The sequence below is a fragment of the Oryctolagus cuniculus genome, chromosome 11, assembly GCF_964237555.1.
Source record: "Oryctolagus cuniculus chromosome 11, mOryCun1.1, whole genome shotgun sequence".
Lineage (NCBI taxonomy): Eukaryota > Metazoa > Chordata > Mammalia > Lagomorpha > Leporidae > Oryctolagus > Oryctolagus cuniculus.
In genome coordinates, this window is record NC_091442.1 from 109,819,757 (window position 1) to 109,826,106 (window position 6,350).

Here is a 6,350-nt window from a genome sequence, read left to right on the forward strand (position 1 = left end):
AAATGAATCTTGATGTGAATGGAAGGGGGGAGGGAGAGGGAAAGGGGAGGGGTGCGGGTGGGAGGGAAGTTATGGGGGGGGAAGCCATTATAATCTATAAGCTGTACTTTGGAAATTTATATTCATTAAATAAAAGTTAAAAAAAATAGAAGTACATTAAAAGAAAAGAAAGACATGGGGTGTGCATACTGGGAGGCATCTCAGAGACTAGCTCAACCCCCATCACCTAGAAGTGGAGGTCCTGAGCGGGGAAGCAACCTGACCTTGCTCACACAGCTCATTGGAAGCCAACGAAGACTGCATCTGGGCTTCATAATGATGGTTCTGGCTTTCGACTATCCCTTGAGCCATCCTATGGCGGCTTCCATTGTGCTTAGGGTATAATCCAGAATCTGTATAGTAGTGTGGAGATATGAAGTAAGGAACTTGGCCTTGCCTTTGCTCTCTGGAGGTCATCTAGGAGTATCTTTGTTTAGGGCAGGTGCTGGCCACCTAGCAAACTCCACGTGCACACTAAAAACAATCTTTCAGCAATGCCTACGTAAAGGAAGCCAACAGAAACTCTAGACATCAGGTTTAGGTGGATTTTGCTGGACATCAGTACTCTGTGTGGGTGTCACAGATCAATGCTGGAAGAACCATGGATGCTGGAGATCAATGTCTTGACTCCACAGGGAGAGACGAACACAAGCTTCACATTGGCAGCCTTCCCAGCCTCTGGCCATCATGCCTCTCCTTTTGGTGGATGTTAATCTGTATCCATTCTCTGTAATGATAACCACAAGTATCAGTGATTCCTCTGAGTCCTTTAAGAGTTATTCGAGGGGCTGGCACTGTGGCATGGTGGGTTAAGCCACCAACTGCAGCCCCGGCATCCCATATAGGTGCTGGTTTGATTCCTGGCTGCTCCACTTCTGATCCAGCTCCCTGCTGATGCGCCTGGGAAAGCAGCAGAGGATGGGCCAAGTGCTTTGGCCCCTGCATGCATGTGAGAGACCCAGATAAAGCTCCTGGGTCCTGGCTTCAGCCTGGCCCAGCCCTGGCTGTTGAGGCCATTGAGGAGTGCAGTAGCAGATGGAAGATCTCTCTCTCTCTCTCTCTCTCTCTCCTCTGTCTCTCTGTCTCTCTGTCTCTCTGTCTCTCTGTCTCTCCTCTCTCTGTAACTCTAACTTTCAAATAAATAGATAAATCTTTAAAAAATATTCAACCAGAGTGTGGTTTGGGGAATCCTGCACTTGGAGTTGCTGTTAGAAGTAAAAGCTGTCGTGTGGGTGTCTGCCTGGAGATTTCACAGCTGCTGAGTCTGGGCAGAAAGGAGTATGCCCCCATCATCCTGCAGGGTCTGCTGAAGTGGTGTGAGTTTAGAGAACTGGAGACGCGTGCCCTTGCCTCCTTCCACCCCTGGGGAAGTAAAATCAAAACGAAGTTCCCTTTTGCACAGTCCCTCTCACTGTTCTTTGGTTTTCCTTTCTGGTGTTCAGACCACTTAGGATGCCTTTGACTGCAGTGAACAGAACACCCGACTACAAGGCATTTCCTTAATGGGCTCCGTAGTTGTCACCCAGTAAGAAGCATGAAGCAAGTCATCAGCTGTGGGGTTGGGGTGAGGGTTGGCTGCTTCATGTCCACTCCCGATGGTGCCTTCCATCTGAAGGAAGCTCGGTCATCAGAAATCCTGATTTCCTTCTTAGCTTTCATCTACTCTATCCCCTGGGAGGCAGAGTGCTTGTCTGATAAGTGTGGCCGAGCTCCTCTGGGGACTGAGCCTGCCCCATGCGGCACTTCATCTTTCCTACTCCAGGTGGGGTCTGGAACTAGACACTAAATCTGCCTGACTTGGGATTGGGGCACAATTGCTTCTCTCATTATGCTATAGCCACAGACCTGGCATTTATCAGCAGCCAAGATGAAATCGTCCCCTCTTCTCCATGGTCTTACTTCTCAATTTGTTCAGAACTCAGAAAGGGAAGAAGACGACTCACTGGGCATCTCTGGCCTCCCACAGCCACCCTCAGGAGCCCAGATATAGTCAACCCACCTGCTCTGCCATCAACACTGTGTTGGAAATGAGTCCCCTTAGGATCACAGGATCACATGACCACATGCCAAACAGGCAGGCAGGACAAGGAAAGAGGCAAAAAGGCTTTTCCCTCAATTTGCTTTCTATTTTATAGGAGAATATTTCCCAGCAGCCCCCTTGCTGACTCCCCATTGTAGCCTATTGGCCAACCTGGGTCACATGTCCATCTAGACCAGTAACTGACAAAGAGAAATGGAAGCATCATGGCAGTTTAGTCCACCCCAGCTGAGTGATGATGAATCACTTAGACCTGGGGAGATGGCCTCCAAATAAAACCAGGGTTCTGTTGGGAAAAGAAAGAAGTACAGGTTTTAGTAGACAGCTTGCAGTGGGTGCTGTCGTCCTGTTCATAATTCAAGGTTGAATGTTTATTGCTTGGACGACTTAACGACCTCACCCTCCCTTCCAGTGTAAGACCTACAAGACAGCATGTACACCTTCCTCAAGCCACCAACCGGTTAGGCCACCATCTGCCGTGCTGGCATCCCACATGGGTGCCTATTCCAGTCCCAGCTGCTCTGCTTCTGATACAGCTGCCTGCTGATGCCTCTGGGAAAGCAGTGGAGGATGGCCCAAGTGCTTGGGCCCCTGCCACCCATATTGGAGACCCGGATGAAGCTCCTGGGTGTGGCTTTAGCCTAGTCTAGCCCCAGCCTTTGCAGCCATCTGGGGAGTGAACCAGTGGATGGAAGTTCTGTCTCTCCTGTCTGTCTCTCCTTCTCTCTCTTTCTCTGTGTGTGTGTGTGTGTGTGCACATGTATAACTCTGACTTCAAATAAATAAGTAAACCTTTTTTAAAAAGATAAAAAGAGTTATTCAACCTGAGTGTGGCAGAGGCTCAATGATCATCCATGGGAGCACACAGGAATAATTACCCAATCAGAACTGCCGGGCACTGTAGTGAATGATGGAAGAAGTGTCAGAAGCACTGCTTGTCCTCAAAGAGTTGGTGGTACAGATGGGGCGAGGCTTGCACACTTAAGTCATCTTCTATTGACGTGAGACAGGGCGTCTCTTTTCCTTCCTCCACGTCAGTAACATTTATCCATGTCAACAAAGTGCAGACACCATGATGGGTGCTGGGGCTGCAACAGAGAGCAGTGGACAAGCCCGGGGCCCTGTCCTTCAAGGTGAAGGGCTAGGGAGGGTGATCGTGAGGAATCCACCAGGATAAAGATAAGCAGGGAGGCCAGGGGCACAGGGGACAAAGATTCCATGTTTCCTCTTTTTTCTCTTCAAAATGTATTTATTTGAAAGGCAGAGATGGAGAGAGAGGTGGGGGGGGATAGAGAGAGAGAGAGAGAGACAGATCTTTCATGATTCACTCCCCAAATGATTGCAATGGCTGGGACTGGGCCAGGCTAAAGCCAGCAGCCAGGAGCTTCTTCTGGGTCTCCCATGGGGGTGCAGGGGCCCAAGCACTTGTGACCTTCTTCTGCTGCTTTCCCAGGTGCATTAGCAGGGAGCTGGATTGGAAGCAGAGCTGCTGGGACTCGAACTAGAGCCCCTGTGGGGTGCCAGCGCTGCAGGCAGCGGCTTTACCCACTCCAGCACAATGCTGGCCCCCCCTATGTTTCTTCTCTCCTCCCCAAATCCGCAGGCTGCAGCCTGGGGCCTGCCAACTTGTAAGCACTGTGCAGTAGCTATTGTCTTGGGGAGCAAATACTGCAGAAAAAAATGTAGGAACCATTTAGGTATTGTTAGCTCCATGTCGCAGCTCAGGAAAGTGAGACCCTAAGAAGTGAATGCCCTTCCACGAACAGTGAGGGACAGAGCCGGCACAGGAGTCCAGCCCGCCTGATGGCTCTCTCCTAGCAGCTACTCCTTACTGCCTGTCTGATGAGGGGCCTTGCTGACGGCGGATTCCAGCGCTGGGGATTGTTCGGTGTCTGGCCTCTTTGCTGGACCCACGAACATCTAAATCCATCTTCTCACAGCTAGCGTGGAGAGCAGCATTCATTTCCCTCCTGTCCTTCAACTAACAACCCTGCATCAGTGAGTGAAAATAGCCCACACTGCTCCTTCTCTCCTTTTGTGTTTCAGCACTAATTATAATTAGTCATTTCCTAGAAAGTGTGCAAACATCACAGCGCAGCTGGGAACCTGCATAATTTAAACATTATTGCTAATTTAACTTCGAAATCCGGGATTGTGTGGGTTTTACAAAAGAGCTCTCCAAACCCTGCAAGACGAGGGGAAAGGCTCTTTGTTCCATTAGCGGTGCCTCTCCCTGGGGCTGTGCGCCGGCCTCTGTGTGGAATTACAAGGTTTCACATGGAAATGGTAACAAATGTCCTCGAAATATTTAACCACTATTATTATCGTCATAGGCTTTCAATGAGTCTTGGTTCACCAATTCCCAGCTCTACTTTTTACACTTTAATGGTGTGAATGACTGTTCTCTAACTCAATTGTCTAGGCAATCGCAGTTCCTCTATTTCTTTTAAATCAGATTAATTATGACACTGGGCCCTTACTCCACTAGGAGGAGGGGAAATTACTCCCAGGCCTTACTGAGGGCTTTTTCATGTTCCAGGGTCTTCACGGGGTCTGGGAGACTGAGGGGGTCAGGGTCCTCACTGTCCACGCCCCAGGTGACGCTTGCTGTCCACAGGTCTCTGCTTCTGCACCTCTCCTAGGGCCTGGGGATCTTTCTGGTGGGGCCGGGCTCTCCCTGCCTCAGTGCACCCAGGAGTTAACCTCTCTGACGCTATTGCACCTTCTCGGAAGCAGGCCATAGAGCAGTGTGTGTGTGTGTGTGTGTGTGTGGTGTGTTTTGTGTGTGTAAGGTGTGTGTGTAAGGTGCGTGTGGTGTGTGTTGTATGTGTATGTGTGTGTGGTGTGTGTTGTGTGTGTGGTGTGTATGTTGTGTGTGTGTTGTGGTATGTGTGGTATGTGTGATGGGTGTTCTGTGTGTGGTGTGTATTGTGTATGGTGTGATGTGTGTGGTGTATGCTGTGTTGTATGTGTATTGTGTGTGTATTGTATGTGATGTGTGCTCTGTGTGTGTGTGGTGTGCGTGGTGTGTGGTGTATGTGTTGTGTGTGGTGTGTGTTGTGTGTGTGGGTGTGTGTTGTGGTATGTGTGGTATGTGTGATGTGTGTTTTGTGTATGTGGGGTGTGTGTTAGTGTGTGTGTTGTGTGCGTGTGTAGTGTGTGTGTTGTATGTGTGGTATGTGTTATGTGTGTTCTGTGTATGTGTGGTGTGTGTTCTGTGTATGTGTGGTGTGTGTGTTGTGTGTTGTGGTATGTGTGGTGTGTGTGGTGTGTGTTCTATGTGTGTTTTGTGATGTGTGGTGTGTGTGTTGTATGTATGGTGTGGTGTGTAGTGGGTGCGTGTTGTATCTGTGTGGTGTGTTGTGTGTGTGGTGTGTTGTGTGGTGTGTGTTGTGGTATGTGTGGTATGTGTGGTATTTGTGGTGTGTTTTGTGTATGTAGGGTGTGTGTGTTGTGTGTGTGGTATGTGTGATGTGTGTTCTGTGTATGTGTAGTGTGTGTTGTGTGTGGTGTGTAGTGTGTGTGTTGTATGCGTGTGGTGTGTGTTGTATGTGGTGTGTAGTGTGTGTGTTATATGCATGTGGTGTGTATGTTGTGTGCGTGTGTGGTGTGTGTGTTGGGGTATGTGTGGTATGTGTGGTGTATGTGATGTGTGTTCTGTGTATGTGTGTTGTGTGTGGTGTGTAGTGTGTGTGTTGTATGCGTGTGGTGTGTGTTGTATGTGGTGTGTAGTGTGTGTTATATGTGGTATGTGTGTTGTGTGTGTGTATAGTGTGTGTGGTGTGGTATGTGTGGTGTGTGATGTGTGTTCTGTGTATGTGTGTTGTGTGTGGTGTGTAGTGTGTGTGTTGTATGCGTGTGGTGTGTGGTGTGCAGTGTGTGTGCCTGTGCTACATGAGGAATCCATGGCCAGCTCTTTCCACCTGGACAGCTTCCTCCCTCGAGTCTCCGCACCTGGCTTCTCTGCTCACCTGGCTGAGACGCGAACACGAGACAGGAGGCGCCCGCTGCTCCAGGTTGCTTCTGTCTGCCCTGTGAGCAGCCCTCGGACTCCGCCTGCTTGCCGGCTTGCTCCGTGGGGGACAGATTGAGGGAGAACACACACCAGTCACTCTCTTACTGCGTGATGCTGCAGCTTCGTTCATCTTCACCAGTCTTTCAACCCCGAGGGATGAACTGATTTGGGATATCCAAACAGGATTTGTTGAACAGCCCTGGGGTGCAGTGCGGTGGAGATACAGCCCTGAGATACATTGTAATAGTGCTTGGAATT

General features: G+C 49.6%; 1 long non-coding RNA gene across 1 annotated transcript; it reads right to left on the minus strand.

Annotated features, from left to right (window-relative positions):
* Positions 1 to 570: 570 nt before the first annotated feature.
* On the minus strand, positions 571 to 2,294 carry LOC103348406 (uncharacterized). Its single transcript, XR_516811.3, has 2 exons — positions 2,039 to 2,294; positions 571 to 766 (listed from the first exon to the last, which is right to left on the minus strand). It is a non-coding gene; the product is annotated as an uncharacterized lncRNA (long non-coding RNA).
* Between the last annotated feature and the right edge of the window lie 4,056 nt (positions 2,295 to 6,350).